General features: G+C 34.6%; 1 protein-coding gene across 1 annotated transcript in view; it reads right to left on the reverse strand.

Moving 5' to 3' along the window:
- The window catches only part of LOC123707498 (nephrin), a 354,939-nt gene that overhangs the window by 261,971 nt on the left and 74,605 nt on the right, over positions 1 to 18,363 (reverse strand). The gene's annotated exons all lie outside the window — the stretch shown is intronic.

The raw sequence follows: 18,363 nt of genomic DNA on the forward strand, positions 1-18,363 counted from the left end.
TTAAGCAACTATCAACTTCTAATTATTAATTGAAATCAACAACAATCTTGTTGAACTGATCCACAGATTAGTATATCTCTTTCGTCATTATTTATTTTCACTGGTGATATGCGGTACCAAACAATTAACACCATATTAATTCATAACTACGCACCGCTTTACCTTCGTTAATTCGATTAAAAGAAGTCGTCTTCAAAAATTTTCAACAGAACAAAACACATGAAATCGAAGACGGGACCGTAATAATAATAATAACAAGCCTTTAATCCATCGAGACCTTAATACCAAGAACTAAAGCGTAATAAATAACATTGAACGCAACATTAAGATATTTTCAAATTTACTAAACACTTATTAATGCTCATGTATTTTTCAAGTTGAAAGCAATTATCGTTATATGCAAATCGCATATGAAATAAATTGCAGAGCAAAATACAGTACGTGTTCGCAATTTATCGTTCGCTTGCCAATTATTTCTCACCCTTTGAACCTGTTTGCTTGCTGAAGATATAGTTTCGTATCAGATAGACCTAATAGTGGTATAATGTATTAACTTATATTATCTCTTATTTGTCTCATAGTTTGGTATTATATCAGAGGACCCATCCTTGACACTGACAAAACTAGACGTCAAAGTGTAAGCTTCGTTCTTTGTGGGCTTTTTTATTTCCAGCCTCATGGTTAAAATACCATGCTTACCTAGGTTGCTGACAAATATATTTTTCTTTTTTTATATAATACCCTAAACGTCCTTCCTATCGCAACAATAACTTTAAATTTTTGGGAGCCCATAACTATATAGCTTACGCTCTTCCGAAAACTATATCCTTGAAATCCCATCTCACACCTCCTCCTTTCTTAGCGAATCCACTCTGCAGTTAGGCTATGGGATTCACTTCCCGTCCCCATTTGCCCGCCCTCTCTAACTATATCTGTATCTCTAACTTTTTTACTAACTACTAACTGACGTGAGACCGATCTAAATTATCGTGATTCATGTGCACTTTTTACTTTTTTAGTTTAATTTTGTTTATTTTTTTATACCTGTTTAGTTATGTCTCAACAACTATCTATGTGTAATATGTATTTTTGCCAACCTTACCTAATTTAATTATTTTTTTTCTCTTTTTACAGTGGTTGCCTGGAACAGATTGCTGGAAAGCCATAAGGTCGTCGTTGCATTCCTTTTAATTTAATTATGTTCACTTTTATATTATGTGCAACGAAGTGTTGACAATGATGTTTACAAAAATATTATGAACGTATTAAGGTGGTTATGGATAAGCTGGGCACGGGCTGTTATGTTTTTAATTAGGAAATACGCTTTACATTTAATACAGAAAATACTAGATTCAGAAATGAAAGCTTTCCGGATCCAGTAGGAGCAGAAAAATTACCAACTTAACTACACTATACAAAAAATAAATATTTGCAATTTGTTTATACCGCTACAAATTCTAAAAGTGTCTTAGATAAATATGAGTTTGATATGATGAGTTAACAAATATTATTCAGTTGGAGACGAATTTTTTTTGAAAGTCCCTGTCTCAAACTTCAAGTCTGTCTTCATATATCTGCACCGTGAGTCGGCATTCTTAGCGACAACTGACAGATGAGGGTCCGACCCAACTAATGCGAAAATGAATTATGTACGGAAAATAGACCTCGTTATAAAATAATCAGCGAATATTTGACCACTCGATAAGCAAAAATTGCGCTATTAGCTCACGTGAAGAGTTTTCAAATACAATAAAGATTCTTATAATCGTAAGATCCTGATTATTTTCCTTAGCACGATATGCTATTTTAAACTCTGTCGAGGAAGTGAAATGCTTTTCTTCGACGACATAAAGGGAGGATCCTGGACTAGTTTAACCACTGACTGGCCTGAAGGCCCCAGTGGCTAAGTTGGAGAAGATGTACGCGTTGTATATGCTTAGCGGCTGGAAATGATGTCATCGCCGTGATAGTGATAGCTTTACAAAGTGGGTTTTTTTTAGAACAGCGGCCAAAGGAGACTTATCTGATGTTAAGTGATAGCGCGACCCATGGTCACTCTCAATGCCAGAGAGCTCGCGTTGTCGGCCTTTTCAGAATTGGAAACACGTCAGTGGGCGGGCGGTTCCTCATAGTGGTGGTGCGCGGCAAAAACTCCCTTAATAAACGCTCAGTTGTGGAACAACGGACGTCGACGTGATATGAAGTGGAATTTCGTATTCTGCCTCGACGTCCCATGATGCAACACAGCTGCAAGTATTAACCTGAACCTGACGATTCTAACCGCTCTTCGTTGAATACGGTCATGTGGACAAAGGTCTACAGGTGTCGTGACACATCTATATACTGTGTTTTCTATATATAAAATTAATTACAAAATTCTGGTTTAATTTTCAATAAATTTGTAGAAAATACTGTTCTAGGAATAAGTAACATTTCATGAATCAATTTCATTATGTTGTTGTGTTGGTCTAGCTTTCTATTTAAGTCCTTGGCGTCGTTGATTTTAAATCCCAGCTGTACACTAAAGGTCCCCAAGTTGCAATGGATTGATTATTTAGGTCACGTATTACCACAGAATTTAATGTATTTAATGATATGCAGATCATTTTAGGCTATGTTTAACAGTTTAATCAGAAGATATTTTTGTATTATATACAGAAAAACCTACATGTGGATAATCAAATCTTCCTCGTTCGGTGTCTCAAAGCCAGTTAATATCAAGAATACATATGTACTATATTTGTATAAAACTTTCCAAATTTGACGCGCTTTATTATTCTATTTAATGGCATTAAAAGCGTGTAGTAGGAAGCTTTAATTAAGATAATGAAGGATAATTTTATTACATTAAAAACCGTGAGCTACTCAAAACATCTCACATTTCAACCAAAACGAAGAAATGTGATATTTCTAACATTAAATTGTTTCATGTTTTAAGTTATTCAGAACCTTTCACGGTAATTACTAAATGATATTAAATTCCTTTTGTTAGCTGTTTTGATATTTTATTTGAATCAATGATGATGCTATTGGCTGATGTTTTAAATAAGTTATAATTTCTAATGGTTTTTCTTAATAACAAGTCATGTTAAGCGTGTGATGCTTAACCCTTAGGTCCTGGTTTGAAACCCTAAATGTTTAGAGCTTAAGAAATCATACTAAGGAAGACATCGCGAGGAATTAAAATTACATTTTCGTTTAAGATATTTATGAATCAGGTTGATCGTCTCAACCTTTTAACCTAATTCAATTTTTGTGTGCCCTCTAGATACTTTAGGCATTCCATTATTAGCCCCTTAGGAGAACACTTTTTGGGCAATTCTGAGCTATGTCCCTGATACCCATATGCTACCCTCAGGCTTTGCAATCAATTTACCTTTAGTTTTTATATTTTATGAATGGATGTTATTCTCTTCGTGTTTGTTATGTTTGCCTATAAATGCTTGTCATATTCATTTTTGTATTTTATTTTACTATATTTATATCTGTGTACCGAGCACAGGTACCGACACACAGCTTTGTTTTAAAGATTAACATACATTTGGAACTTAAACAAAAAATATTAATTCAAATAATCCCAATGATTTAAACACATATGTATATGTAAAAAATACATGTGTTTACATAATCGTTAAGCAGTGTTGGCCTAGTGGCTTCAGCGTGCAACTCTCATCCCTTCGAAGCACCAATGAACTATCTTTCTATGTGCACATTTAAAATTCGCTCGAACGGTGAAGGATAACATCGTGAGGAAACCGACTTGCCTTGGACCTAAAAAATCTATCAAGATCACCTACTTTCCTATTATACTGACGAATGATCTGAGGCCCAGAACTAAAAACGTTGTGGCGCCATTAATTTTTTTATATGTAAGAAATATTATTTCAAATCGTTCCTTCAATTGTACAATCATTGTAAGTGTATTTTGAAATATTCATAATTGGAAATTTCCAATAATTTTGTACCAAATGTTAACTATTTGATATTAATCGGCAATTTGTGCAGTATTGCGCATATTTGCTATTGTAATGTATGCATAGTCACGATTCTTATGCAGCTTCAGTTTTGCAAAATCCGAACCGATACATGCACCGCTTGAATCTTCTTAAACTAGGTATATTCCGCCCTATTCTATTCTAACATAAAGTTGAAGAGTAGTTTCATACGATAATCACAGGAACTAATAATAATCTGGTGATGAACATTTCTTTGATCAGTTTTATTTCATTGACTTCAGCCTACTGTACGTCGATTTTTGGATTTGAGACATGCCCGCTTTCTCGCGACGTTTGCATTAACCGTGCGAGCCGGTGTTGCTAGACCAACACTGCTTTTTCGTTGGTGAAAATCGAAAAACTCTTTTTGGATTCTATGGTCCTTTATCACAGCATAAATGAGACATGATGTGATAGATTATATCTTTTTAATAAGCGGTGTTTGTCTAGGATGTAATAGACAAGACAATAAGATAATAATAATCTAATGATGGCACAACAAATCACGGATCTTGACGTCAGAGTTCAGCCTCAGCCTTCATCCGGCTGGACTAAAACATGACTGTTCTATGGAGAGGTAAACATTGCTTGGTAAACACCATAGCTAAGATTGTCTACGAAAATCGGCATATGTCAGGCATAGGCTGGTCAATCCTTGTCTATTAAGAAAATTATCAAAGCTGCGGATAAAACGCAATGGTTGAATAGTTTTTCAATTGTTTTATGTTTAATAAGTAACATCAATACCACTGGAATGATTTTTAAATTGTCTTCACTATTAGAATGATAAATAATATCATAAATCGGTGAATCCGAAATCGTTATCAGAAAATCTCCTGGTTCTCCTTTAAGAATTACCATGTGAAAGTAATTAATATCCTGAAAAGTATTATTCTGATTACAAACCCTTTTCTATAGAACCTATTCGCTGCAAATATAAACCAGTTTACACTACACTATTGTGTATTTTATATACACTTAATAGCGTTATAAAACAAAAGATAGCATAATTATACTGTAATCAGCAGCAGTCTGTTAAAAGTCATAACACAGGAACTATAAACAAATCAGTAGCCTTTTAAGCATTTTAGGTCTGGGCCTCAGATTTCTGTATCTATTTTATGATAATTGGTCAATCTAATAGGCAAGTAGGTGATCAGCCTTCTGTGCCTAATACACGCCGACTTTTTGGGTCTGAGGCAAGCGAATTCATCACGATGTATTCCTTCACTGTTCGAATGTTTAATTCGCATATAAAAAGTCCATTGGTGCACAGCCGAGGATCGAACCTGGCACAATGAAGCTACTAGGCTAACACTGGTGTAACAAAGGTACCATAATAAACATATAATTGAAAATACGTCGATAATATGGAATATTTTTGACCAAAAATAGTTTTTAAGATAACCATGACAAGATCATAGGACTATGATAGGATCTATACCAACGTTTAAACGTTTCCTTCTATTTTCCGGTTATATTTAAAATGTAGTAATGGGCTACTTTGAAGCGAATAATATGAGGAAAATGTTTTAAAATTTGGTGAAAAAAAACATTTTACGTTAAAATGCTTTAAGTGTTTTCGTTATTGTAACAATATACGTAAACGACTAATTAGTGATTAGATTTCACTGTTCCTTAGTATTCTTAATTAGCGTTAATTTTGTTATTACGCCCTCGGGTTACTTATAAATAGATGTGAAATGGATATTTAACGTACGTCAAAACAGAAGCATTGTTAAATCATCTAATATAATTTTTTCCTTAATCCATCTTTTCATGCAACACGCGCACACATTTGTTTCGTCTTCCACAACCTCACACATTTACATAGCCATCACAATATATTCATATATTTATTATTTTTACAGTACCCTCGTCCTTTTTTTAAAACCCATGGTGTTGGTTACCCCTGATGAAACTTTGTAAATATAAAGAAGAGCGAAGCTTCCCTGTCACAGGTCTCTGACTTACTAGGCAGGCCTCAATCTGAATTCTATTGTACATATATCTGAACAAATAAACAATATTTTTTTTGACCTATTCTTAAATACTTTAGTTAAGTGACATATAAATATTTTAGTTACTAAAGCTTAAACAAAATGTAAACAATCATCAAACTTGAAGCCTATATGAGCCCTTTAGTTTTTACCACACTTATTAATTGTATTTTAATATTGTCGTTTCCGATAATGTCCAATAACATAAGTGTCATTTAGATTTATGAAACCTTAGATAAGCCAAGTGTCTTAGCGTCTTTGTTAGCGTCGCAACACCTAATTTGTGTCAGTTATAAGCTAATGTTTTAAACCATTAAAGTCAGTTGTTACCCAGCTACAAACAAACAGTTTTATTTAAACATCTCCATACAACAACTGCCACCGAATTTATGATATAAATGATGATAGGTGGAACATTGCTATATTGTCACACATATATAGATTTTTTATTGAAAAACTTGAAACTCCTAAAGAATTTTATATTTCTTTGAATACAAAGAGTTGTTATAATGAACGTACAAGTATAATAATAACTATTTGTCAGAGAGAGTATCATAATGATGCATAAGGTCACATCTCATTATACCACAAATGCATTCGCGAGCAATAATTTTAGGTCACTGAACGGAAATATAATATACAGTCGTACAGATATTAATGTTACAATTATAACAGCGTATATAAAGTACTTTTTTATTTACAACGTTTAGTAAATAAGTTCAGCTCGACGATTCCTTGAAAATTACACAGCCATATAGGTGGGTATAGTTAAGTCCATAAATAAGTTTGCAAGGGAAGTAGTAGAAAGATTCAGAATACATAAACTAATCGGTGTGCACAGAAATTTTTTTGTCATTGTATAAAAAAATGGATGCTAAAGGAAGACATTTAGTAGTAATGTTTATAGTGAGTAATATCTTCATATAAATGACAAAAAAAAATATTTCTGACACCGAAATCTATAAGAACTTGAGCTGGTGACAGTGCAACTTAATTGAAGAATTTGTACACTTCATTAAGACCAGAAACTAAGGAATGATTAGTACATTTAAGCAATTTGCATAAACCAACTTGTTTGATTTTGATTTACACTGATACACTGTTTATTAGCGCCATTTAAGTTTATAATTTTTCGGTCCTTCTAAATTTTTAAGTTTCGTTGTACTAATTACTAACCCGCCTATGAACACTGTAAATTGCTTTGCAATTCATTATTTGGTGATAATGAAGCAATAGCTGAACGCATCCTTCGTCAACGAAGAGGTAAACTGTAGTGTATGTATGTATGTAATATATTTATTCATAAAAAGTTACACCTGTAGAACTGCTTATGCAGTTTCACTGCAGGATACCCACTTCTATTAACGTATCCATATCATAACATATACCTGAAATAAGTAATTGTTGATGTCATTATTATCATAAATCATGAAATACAATACTGAATACACAGCTTCCATAACGTGTTGACGTTGAGACAAAGAAATGTTGACTATTCCAAACTTATTGCCCGTGAGTGTACGATAACAGCTCTTCACGAGGCCTCATTATATTTTGATATCGCGTTTTATCTCACGCCTACTATATTTTCTGAGGGATTCCATCAAAGCTTTGTGAGGTACATTAGATTTTTACATCATTTTCTCCTTAATGGCATTCCTGACATCGTAATAACTCCTTGACTTGTTTACTATGAAGTTATGGGATGAATCAAACAGAATATTATCGTTTAATTACGTGATACGTTTTGTTTCTTGGTATATTTATTATGTATTGGGAAGCATACATCAACCTAAATCACTCATGACCTACTTAATTGATTTAACAGCTGAATGTACAAACCTACAAATCATATCATGTTTTGGTAACGCTGCTCCAAAACGATTTGACCGATATTTTTGAATATATGTGTCCCTTTCCTTGTCCGTCTTTTTTGTATTTTATATTTATTTATTGTGGCTTTAAAGCTATTTTTTTTTAATTTGACTATTATTTAAATTATCCTAATCATGGGGGATTGATTTGCTCCAGTTTAAACATTTTGTACAAGTCAATACTTAGCGATTAAAAAGAGTGGCGGAAAGTTTCTTGCCATTTATTCTTGTCCGCTCTACGCCCTTAACTTGCGAACTGGTAGTAAATGTAAATTTAGAATTTGTTTAAGTTCATTTCTGACGTTCATAAGTGAAATTGTGTATTTATATATTAATATTCCTTGCATAAAGATAATAAAAATTAAACATAATTAAATGAAGAGGAGGGCAACTGGCGGCCATAACGCTTTCGAGCGATCTCTTCCAGGTAACCATTGTGCAAAAAAAGTGTTTTACCTATATGAATAAAGTTATTTTGACATTGAGTATTTACATAATGCATTGGAGTAAATGATGAATTTATTTATAGTGATTTTCTGTCGCCATTACTGGTATGTTTCTCCTTAAACAATGGTTGCGATAAATACTTGTATTATACTTAATAATTGTATTAAAACATCGTATTCCGAATTATTTTTTATAGAGTATAGAGTTTTTACCACCAATTTGTATGTCCATTTGTATGACAAGCTATTATCCATGAATAACCCTAGGAATACTTAAAGAGATGTCAGATACACCTGTTCTGTTCCAAATAAAAAAATCTTTTAAACAAATATTACCTTATGCAACTTGTTCAATATTGGTAATATAAAAAACGTAAATAGTATATATTTTTAACTGACTTCAAAACGGTGGCTGTCAGTTTGACTTGTATTTAATATTTTTAAATTGCATACTTAAGTAAGATGATTTATTTAGGCTTCAAGTAATAATAATAATCATCCCGTGGCGCTATAAATAATCATGTTTCCTCTATCGTACGAGTGTTAAGATGCTCACATAGGCAGAGAATCCATTGATGCACAACAAAGTAGATTTTATTAACAGTATATGTTTCTCTACAAATTACTTAATAATAGTTTCAAGATATTTTAGTATAACCCAATATAGGTTACAGTCTAGACTTACCTAAACTCGGTAGGTAGGCTCACCTGATGCCTATTGATACTCACATTGGTTCTGCCAGCTAAGTCGAAGTAGTAAAAAAATACCTATCACATAGTGCGGGTGTTGCACAACGAATAGTTGCTCATACGCACTCACTTTCCCCTGGTAAATACTAAATCATAAGAAAATATTTAAGTAAATCTAAACTTTTAAGTTCAGTGTGAGACGTTCAATCAGTCGGTTTAATGTTTTATTAATTGTTAACGTAAATAATTACGATATATTATGATAACATAATATTAGTTTAAAAATCAGTTCTCTGCTTAACAAATATATTTTGTTTCAGTACTTTATTTACAGCAAAGTAAGGCTTAGTTTTCATTAATATTAATCATGTGATATACGGCTTATATATTTTGTGAATAAAATCCGACCGCTCCACATCCGTAGCGAATAAACGTTGGAACAAAGCATGTCCATTTGAACGCAGACACAGAAATAAATAATAAATCTCACAAACGAATAGAAGATCGGACGAGCGTGAATAAGAACGGACAGATTCTATAATAGTATCTGATTATGAACGGTGACTGAACGAAAATGCTTTATGGAAAGTGCGGCAAACGAATATATTTGTATTTATAAACTATTTCGATATATGAATTATTTTCGTATATAATTAAAGTTAAGGAAACTTAAGGATATTATGAATGGACATATATTTAATAAATCCATACAGTACTTATAATAAGCAAGCATAAATAGTTTTGTTTCCTACGTGATTCTATTAATAGGTGAGGAAATTTTCCCTATTGGCTAAACAAAATGTTGTCACCAGCTCGCACTTGACTAGAGTGGCGAAAGTTATTTATTAGTATTAATCAATATTATACTAACGTTCACGCTTCTAACTAAATTAAATATAGTTTTCAATCAAAACTAACCCCTGCGTCACTATAACTAGTAAATTCCCGGAACTTATTTTCAAAGTTGACAGTTGGAACGGAATTCTAGAAACGAGCTTACAAACTTCCGCTTAAAGCCTTTGAAAAAGCTAAGATCAGCCGCAATTCCAAGTTCCATTAATTGGTTGTTTTTGTCTATGATTTATCCCAGTGCTATGTTTTTCGGAATATTAGCAAATACCAATAGGCAATGGTAATGTTGTCTGGCAACTTGACGTGTCTCGGTGACTGTCATTACTTATTAAAAACGTAAGAATTTTTAACAAAACATTTACTTGGAATTCCATTCATAATTTAAATTATGTTAACGACGGTTTACATTTCTTTGTATATGTTCCAAACATTCAATATATTGAACGTTATTTTGCTAAAACAACACTAGGCTCAACAACGCTCCTTTCTGTTCATTGTGGTTAATATTTTATTTTGTTTAGTTATTAAAAAATGGATTGTGTAATATTAATAATATTCTTAACGTACATAGTATAATAGCGAGAGACTGTATGATGTTATCAAGCGGAAAGATAAAAATGTCATGATTACAGTAAATTCAAATTTTTCAATAATCAATAAATGAAAATATATTTTCAATAATCCGCTGTATTTTAACAAAAAATACATTTCGTGTCCCTGTAATTAAGAAGGTTTATTTGAATATTTATAAATTATTTGTAAAGAATAACAAAAACGCATGAATTTTATCTAAAAATCAAAACATACTTCATTCGAAATTTAGTTATTAATAATTGTTACGATGAAACTCGTTAAATCGGAAACCATCCACTCTAGTCGTAATTATGATGAATAATTGATGGTGCGTATGCTGCCGCGTTTACTGAATACTAGTTCAATTCAGGCAACAAAGGAACCTGCGTTACATCAAACGGAAGGATAGGGGCGTGTCTGAGTCAAGTACGTATATTATAATTACGAGACCTCAATCACCTCATAGGTTGTGGCCTATTTCCGGGAATATCGTTAATATTGTCATAATGCCTTAATCGAAGGTGAAGGTGGCCTTTTAACATATGTATTTATTTTATTTATTTACACTTCGTTGCATTAAAAAAATATACAAATAAAACAATACATTAAAAATTATTAAAGGGATGCAATCAGCGGCCTTATAGCTTACAAGCGATCTCTTCCAGGAAACCCTATTAATTGCTCTAATTATCTTTATTTCATATCGTTATTAACCGTAAATTGTTATGTACATAAATGATTAGTGTATCCATCTTCCTTTGCTGAGTATTTCTCATAAATGCATGAAATTAATTTAAATTTAATAAAACTATCCGAATTTTCTTCATCACACTCGAACACAATAATAATTACCAAAACCATTTCCCATTCGTCGTTCTATCTACACAAATATATACCAAAGGACGGCAAAGCCAAACTTATCTCACTATCCAAGTCCTGTCTCCAGCTTTGTATCAAAATGCAGATTCAAACGGCCTCATCAACCTGACTCCTTTGAAACAGCAGTAATTGCTGAGATTTCAGCACTGCGTTAATTACCGCCTATCACTTAGACTGGGCACGTGTGGACATTGAGGTAATTATACTGGCGAAATTAGCCGTTTGATTTGAACTGGTCTTTGTGTTGAGGAGTTGTAGTAATTAAAAGGAATAAAGAAGTTGTGTGTGTCATATGAGTCAAGTGGATCTCTAATTGAATAATTATTAATCTTATATATTGGATTATACTTTTATTCTGACTTGAATGATTGACATAAAAAAAAATAATGTAGGCTGTATATTTAAAATTGTTTTGTTTTGCTTAACCATAATAAGCATCTTAAATTGTGGTGTCAATGGCAACCATAGTGTTTACACTTTATAAATATTTTACATATATGTAAACGTTATAATTAATATTATTTAAGAGGCTTGAATTGTTATATCTTAACATATATTAGGACCATGTTTACGCCGCCAACTTTTCTAATAGATAAATACTTTTTCATAGAGAAAATATGATTACTCTCGATACGATCGTTGTTCATTTGTATCAGATATAATTTGTATCGGTATCTTTTCTTAAATAATTAATAACGATTTTATATATTTATTGGATAGCCCGAGCCCGGTATTATAACTTAAACATTATTTAATAGATTTTTAGTAATGACGCAATGGAAACTTTTACAAAGAAGGTTTTACATTGCAAAGAAAATAGTATAATTATGAAACGACACCGGCTCTTGCTTCACCCCGAGGATTACGTCTTATTAGTGGAAGATGTATTTCACAGTTGTAGAAGCAATTAATTGGAGTCACGGCATTCATTTGTATAAAGCTTACAAATGGAGAATTTTTATTTGTAGTGTCCCATCCGACATAGAAAGATAAATTAATGTTTTGAATTACCTAATTTGAAAGACGGCTTCCTCGTGGCATATTATGGGCAGAAAATATTTTTTAATGACTTTTATACCACAAAGAACGGTTCGGTGGCCGTCGATACATCTTATACTAGAATAATAAGTCCTGAGCACATACCTCGTTACAATATCTTCTTACCAGGAAGAAAGGCACACAATATTATCAGCCGTAAGGATTTGGAAATTCTATTTTTTCTAAGAATAGAAACAGCGCTCCCAAAGTTGCTCGTTAGAGATCTTTTCAGGCCAGTAGATGTTCAGAATACGGCGAAGACAGCGGTTAACGAAGACTTGGAGTCGGTGCGAGATGTGTTTGGTGACCTTCCACGTTTCACACCCATAGAGCAGCACAGATTTGACGTTGGATCCGAATATTTTAACCTTGATTCGATCCGTGACTGCCATATAGGCCGAAGTTGTGCAAAGGTTGCTCTGGCCTTGGCAATGCGCGAAGTGATGTCCTCTTCTGTACCTCCAGTTTCAGACACGACGCTTCCGAGGTAAACAAATTGTTGAACACTTTCTATGTCCTCTGCACCCATCCGCATTGAGGTGCGATTCTTAACTCCAACACGCATTTCTTTCGTTTTCTGGGTGTTGATTTTGAGCCCCGCAAATTCCGCCTCGCGTTCCAGGTCGTCAAACTTAGATTGCATGTCGCGGTGCGTGTGACTCAGCAGACAGAGGTCATCGGCATAATCCAAATCTTCTAAGATGTTGGTTAATCCCCACTCTATTCCGCGGCGCTGGTTCTGATGTATGCGATCCATAATCCCGTCGAGAATAACCAGGAAAAGTAGTGGCGAGAATAAGCAACCTTGCCGGACGCCTGCGTGCACTTGAATATTGTCTGAGACGAGACCATCGTGAATCACTCTACAAGAATAGTTCTTATAGCTGGCCTTAACTAGGTTAATTATCTTTGGCGGGACACCAATGTTAGAGAGTCGCGACCATATGCTGCTCCATCTCAACGTATCGAAAGCTTTTTCGAAGTCAACAAAGGTAAGATAAATCTCTCTCTGCCATTCTGATGCCTGTTCGAGAATGATACGAAGAGTGTTAATTTGGTCGGTACACGAGCGGTTAGGCCGGAAGCCAGCTTGTTCTATGCGAAAGAGAGGCTCGACGGCTGCAGACAACCTGTCCAAGATAATTCTGCAGAAAATCTTGGAAGGGGCTGAGAGCAAGGTGATACCTCTCCAATTGCTGCATTTGCTTAGATCACCTTTTTTAGGCACAGTAATAAGAAGGCCCCTATTCCAGTCCTCCGGAAGCTTCTCGCTGGCCCAGATTTTCCCAATCAAAGGTGTCAGCGTGTCGATGGTAGTAGCCCAGTCCGCTTTTAACATTTCTGCGGCTATTAAATCAAGCCCTGGTGCTTTACCAGTCTTAAGACCCATGACCGCTCTCTCCACTTCATCACGTGTAGGTGGTTCGATATCGATGTCTAGTGGCCTGGATGGTGGAAATGTGTCTTGCACGCCTCCATGCGTAGCTGTGGGACGAAAGGTTTCCTCGAAGTGTTCATGCCAGCGTCATAATTGCCGCTTCGTTTCGTGGAGCCATCAGGGGAGTTCCATGTGTACTTATGTACATCTCTATGAATAAAAAGTGTCCCACCGATGGTCAGGTTGTTGTGTTGTTGGTGTTGGCAAAACTCTATAAATCGTTCACCATTCTCGTTCCGTACTCCGAGTCCATGTTTGCCCATGTTGCGCTCACAGTTACTGTTTTCACTTCCCACTTTTGCGTTAAGGTCTCCCATGACGATCACAATATCTTGTTTCTTAATACCTTTAAGTGTGGCATTTAGAGCGTTGTAAAAGTCATCCTTGATGTCTTCCGCAGACGTGTTGGTGGGAGCGTAACACTGCACAATGGAGATCTTCCGTGCTCTTGAGTTGAAGCGGGCCCAAATGATTCGGTCTGAGATCGGTTTCCAGTCCAAAAGACTTTTCTTTGCGGAGTTAGAGAGGAGGAAAGCGACGCCATATTCAAGGTCGTTATCCTCATTTTCCTTCCCGGAGTATAGAAGAGTTAGGCCTTTGGACGTTCTCAGTTCGCCAAAACCATTTCTACGCACTTCATTTAAACCAAGTATTTGTAGATTATATCTTATCATTTCTGCTTCTGCTTGTGCTAGTCGAGTGTCGTTACTTAACGTTTTTATATTCCAAAAAGCAATTCGTGTCCTTGATTTAATGCCAAAGGTCGTCGGTAAAAGATCGGTCCGGTTTCTCACTGTTTCGGTTTCTTGAATCGTTGGTTTTTCAGGCAAGCAGGAGATTAACCCACTTTGCCCTAGTCTGATAGTGGGGCTGCCACTTTAGAGCATCCAGACATGCTCGGTTTTATACGGGTTACCTCCCTAGTGAGTGGATTCTGATTTAAGGCGCAGAATATTCGCCTTTTGCCCTGCATCCTCAGCTCATCTGCAGCTCTAGGTAGTGGGCACGCGTGAGCGTGGCTGCAGTAGGTCCCAGGGTGGACGACTAGGACGTGGATGACTCGGACTGGTCGGGGTTCTGCTTATACTAGTGTTCCACTACGTAACACAGCAGAAGGTTTATTGGCTTTTTCTAGGCAATGCTGCCCTCACTCCATCAGCGATTCCCACCAACACCAACCCCAACTTCCCACCCCAGTCCACCACGTCATAATAAATCTTGAGTTATTACTGTCTCTCTTTAAGCATTCTTACTTATAATAAAACAATCGCATTTAAAAATATCATTTGTAAAATTATATGATACTGTTAATAAAATTTGTAAGTTTATAATAGAAATACCTATTATTTCTATAATATATGCATAATATTATATAAAATGCATTAAAATTAAGAAAACACTTTTTAAACGGATTGAAGCTATGTATTATTATTATAAACTTATAATTATCAACATAATTTTTTCCAACGTTTCGCGTGCTTTACAACGTGCGTGGTCACGGTGACTGTGACATAATACATAGCTTCAATCCGTTTAAAAAGTGTTTTCTTAATGTGTAAAAGCTATGTTAACAAAAGACAATATTATCTACATTAAAATTATTAAAAGGTATTTAATAATTGTTATTGGCATTGAGGACAAAGGGAAATGCATTAGGTATGCCCTAGCGAGGCGCGACTTCTTGGTACGGGAGGGTTATGTGGGACTTGGGACTATAGGAAATCGTTTTTGCGATCACTAAAACTCCAAGGCACCACCAGCAATCGCCTTAGGCGGAATACGGCACCGCAGCCGCAGCAGATCCTTATCCGCTTCCCGATATGTGATGCGGTGGTTGCACCCTCCTCTCCACGCCCATTCGTTAGTGAAGATACTTAATACAGGATGTATCCTTCACAGACTGGGCCATACTCTTTTACAAATAGCTAGGGGAGATCTGGCTCAATCATTGCAGAGATGGATCACTATCCCTTCATTGAGGTCACACAGTTTAAGGCATGATATTTTTATCCATGCCTACCAACCCGAAACAGTTGTTTCATCTGGAAACAAACCTAGCACCTCAAGATTTGTGCGTAGAATGATCTTTAATCATAAATTTCAGAACAGTATTTTATATGAAACGGTAATTCGCTTTGCACACTTTTCGTAATTTTAGCAATTACTTTTGTATTTCTACGAATAAAACTAATAATTTTCTTACTTTTCCAAGAAACTCTTAAAGAATTTCTAACAGGGCCAATATTAAAAATTTATTTTCCAAACAAAAGGTAGACGAAGATTCAATGGAATTATTGGCTGTAAGATGGAAAAAGGTCTCAGAATAGAATTACTCTGTAATAGTATTATTACCAGAAAATATAATTTGCAGCTTATAGAGAATTTTCGATATAATAAGGGTACAGATAGCAAAATATCACTAAAGATAGTATAGAGAAAGTCAGGAAACTATAGATCATGGCAGTTTATAATGAAAATACTTATACATTTTCTGCTTTGTAAAATATACCTTCACATAAAAAACATAACGATGACAATTCACTGGCAATTATAGAAACAAAAAATTAATATCAGTAAATTGTGAGTAAACAAACATTATTTTAATTGCTTTTAGCATCAGAAATCTATTCGAATCATACCAATTTGCTTCCAGCATATTCTTAACGTAATACATTTTCTTAATATAAAATACCTAGGTAACACTGAAAATATTTAGAAAATAAAATCGGCTTAATGCAGAAAGTTGCCAATACCTTTATTTTTTTTGAAGTATCTCCGTTTCTCTCTACATCGCCGCATTCGATGGAAGCACTGAGAAAAGCAGTGGGCCTTCTTTCTTCCTTAGGGGTTTCTTCTATGGCATTTTCGTACGATTTCACCGCATGTTCAGGGCTCATCAAGCGAATACCTCGAATTTTATCTTTAGTTCTAGGGTATAAATGAAAGTCACAGGGCGCCAGGTCAGGACTGTATGGCGGATGACTCATTATCTCGACACCTGCCATAGTCAAATATTCAACAGTCCGTATTGCGGACTGCGCTGGAACTTTGTCATGTCACGATGTTTTCCTTCTTCGTTCGAACGAATGTTAAATGCGCACATAGAGAAAAAGCCCATTGGTGCAAAGCCTGGGATCAAGAACCTACTACCTCAGGGATAAGAGTTGCACGTTGAAGTGACTAAACCAACACTGCACTCTGCACTTGCTTAATATACTTTAAATATTGTAGTTAAGTAAATACCTTTTGTATAAAAATTCATATATGCTATGCTATAACTTTTTGTCTTGTTTATGAAACTCAAAATATCTAATTTTATTCATATAGGTGAACAAGTACACTTATGAACGTCAGAAAAGAAGTTAAATTAATTGTAAATTTTCATTTACTACGAGTTCGCAACTCAAGAGCGTAGAGCGGCAAGAAGAACTGGCAAAAAAACTCTCCGCCACTCTTTTTAATCGCTAAGTTTTGAGTCAAACAATTTTTTTAACTGGAGCAAATCACTCCCAAGCATTAGGATCATTTATATATTCATCCAATTTACAAAATAATTTATTGATTAATTTACGTTTAACGAGAGCTTTGAATTTATTTAATGTTGTTGTAAAAACGAATATAATTTCCATATTGTGTAGTGGTTTATTTTCTGGAGCCTGGTTGGTTGGCCTGGTCATACGCTTAAATTCGTTAGAGTCTTATACTAGTGAAATTAACTATTTGTTCTAACCGTTTATAACTTTTTGTACATACAACAAGGCTTCAAAAAGGTTTCACGAGATAGTGTCATAATATTTAATTCCTAAAAGTTATTCCGTACCGACTCCCTAGGGGAGACACAATAAATACCTCGAACTGCCCGCTTCTGCAGCACAGATATGGATTCAACCTCTGCATCAGCACCTTACAGTAGAATACTGTGCGGCAAAAGTTATTAGGCTTAAAGCATGTCGGTATTCTCAAGATCTCTCTTAACGTAGAAAAAAAAGTTCTCCTTTAACGTATGATTACATTTACATATGTATTTCCAGTCTTATATTGTTCTCTATTAAAAATTTGTTCAAGTAACAACTGTGCTCATATCTGAACTTTTTAACATAATCATATCAAGATTTTTGCATGTATGTGAATTTTTTTTTTGAAACCTTCATTAATCAAGTCATATATATCATACAAAAACTTTGTTCGTTGGCTGTACTTCACGTACAAGGACTCAGGAGGAATTTTAATGAGTTCCAAAGTCCGTAAAGGGCAAAGGTGTGTCCGTACAGAAGAGCACTGAAGTGTTTTACTGGATTAAGGACCGTTTTAAATTGAGCCTTAAATAATGTAACCAAAGGACCAAAAACCACTAATGCCTGATATCCTAAGCTTTATTCACCTCTAGTCAAGTTACAGTAATTGATATGTCTATTGCCTTAAGGAAAATAAAATACAAATGTTTAATTAAATACACCGAACAACTTTAAACACATATACAATTATTTTAATTTTAATACAATAATTAAAAATATTTCATTAATTCGATGTGTGACGATGGCTCGTCTCACACATATACTTTGTATGAAAATAATACAA

Source organism: Pieris brassicae, chromosome 3, assembly GCF_905147105.1.
Source record: "Pieris brassicae chromosome 3, ilPieBrab1.1, whole genome shotgun sequence".
NCBI classification, from domain to species: Eukaryota; Metazoa; Arthropoda; class Insecta; order Lepidoptera; family Pieridae; genus Pieris; species Pieris brassicae.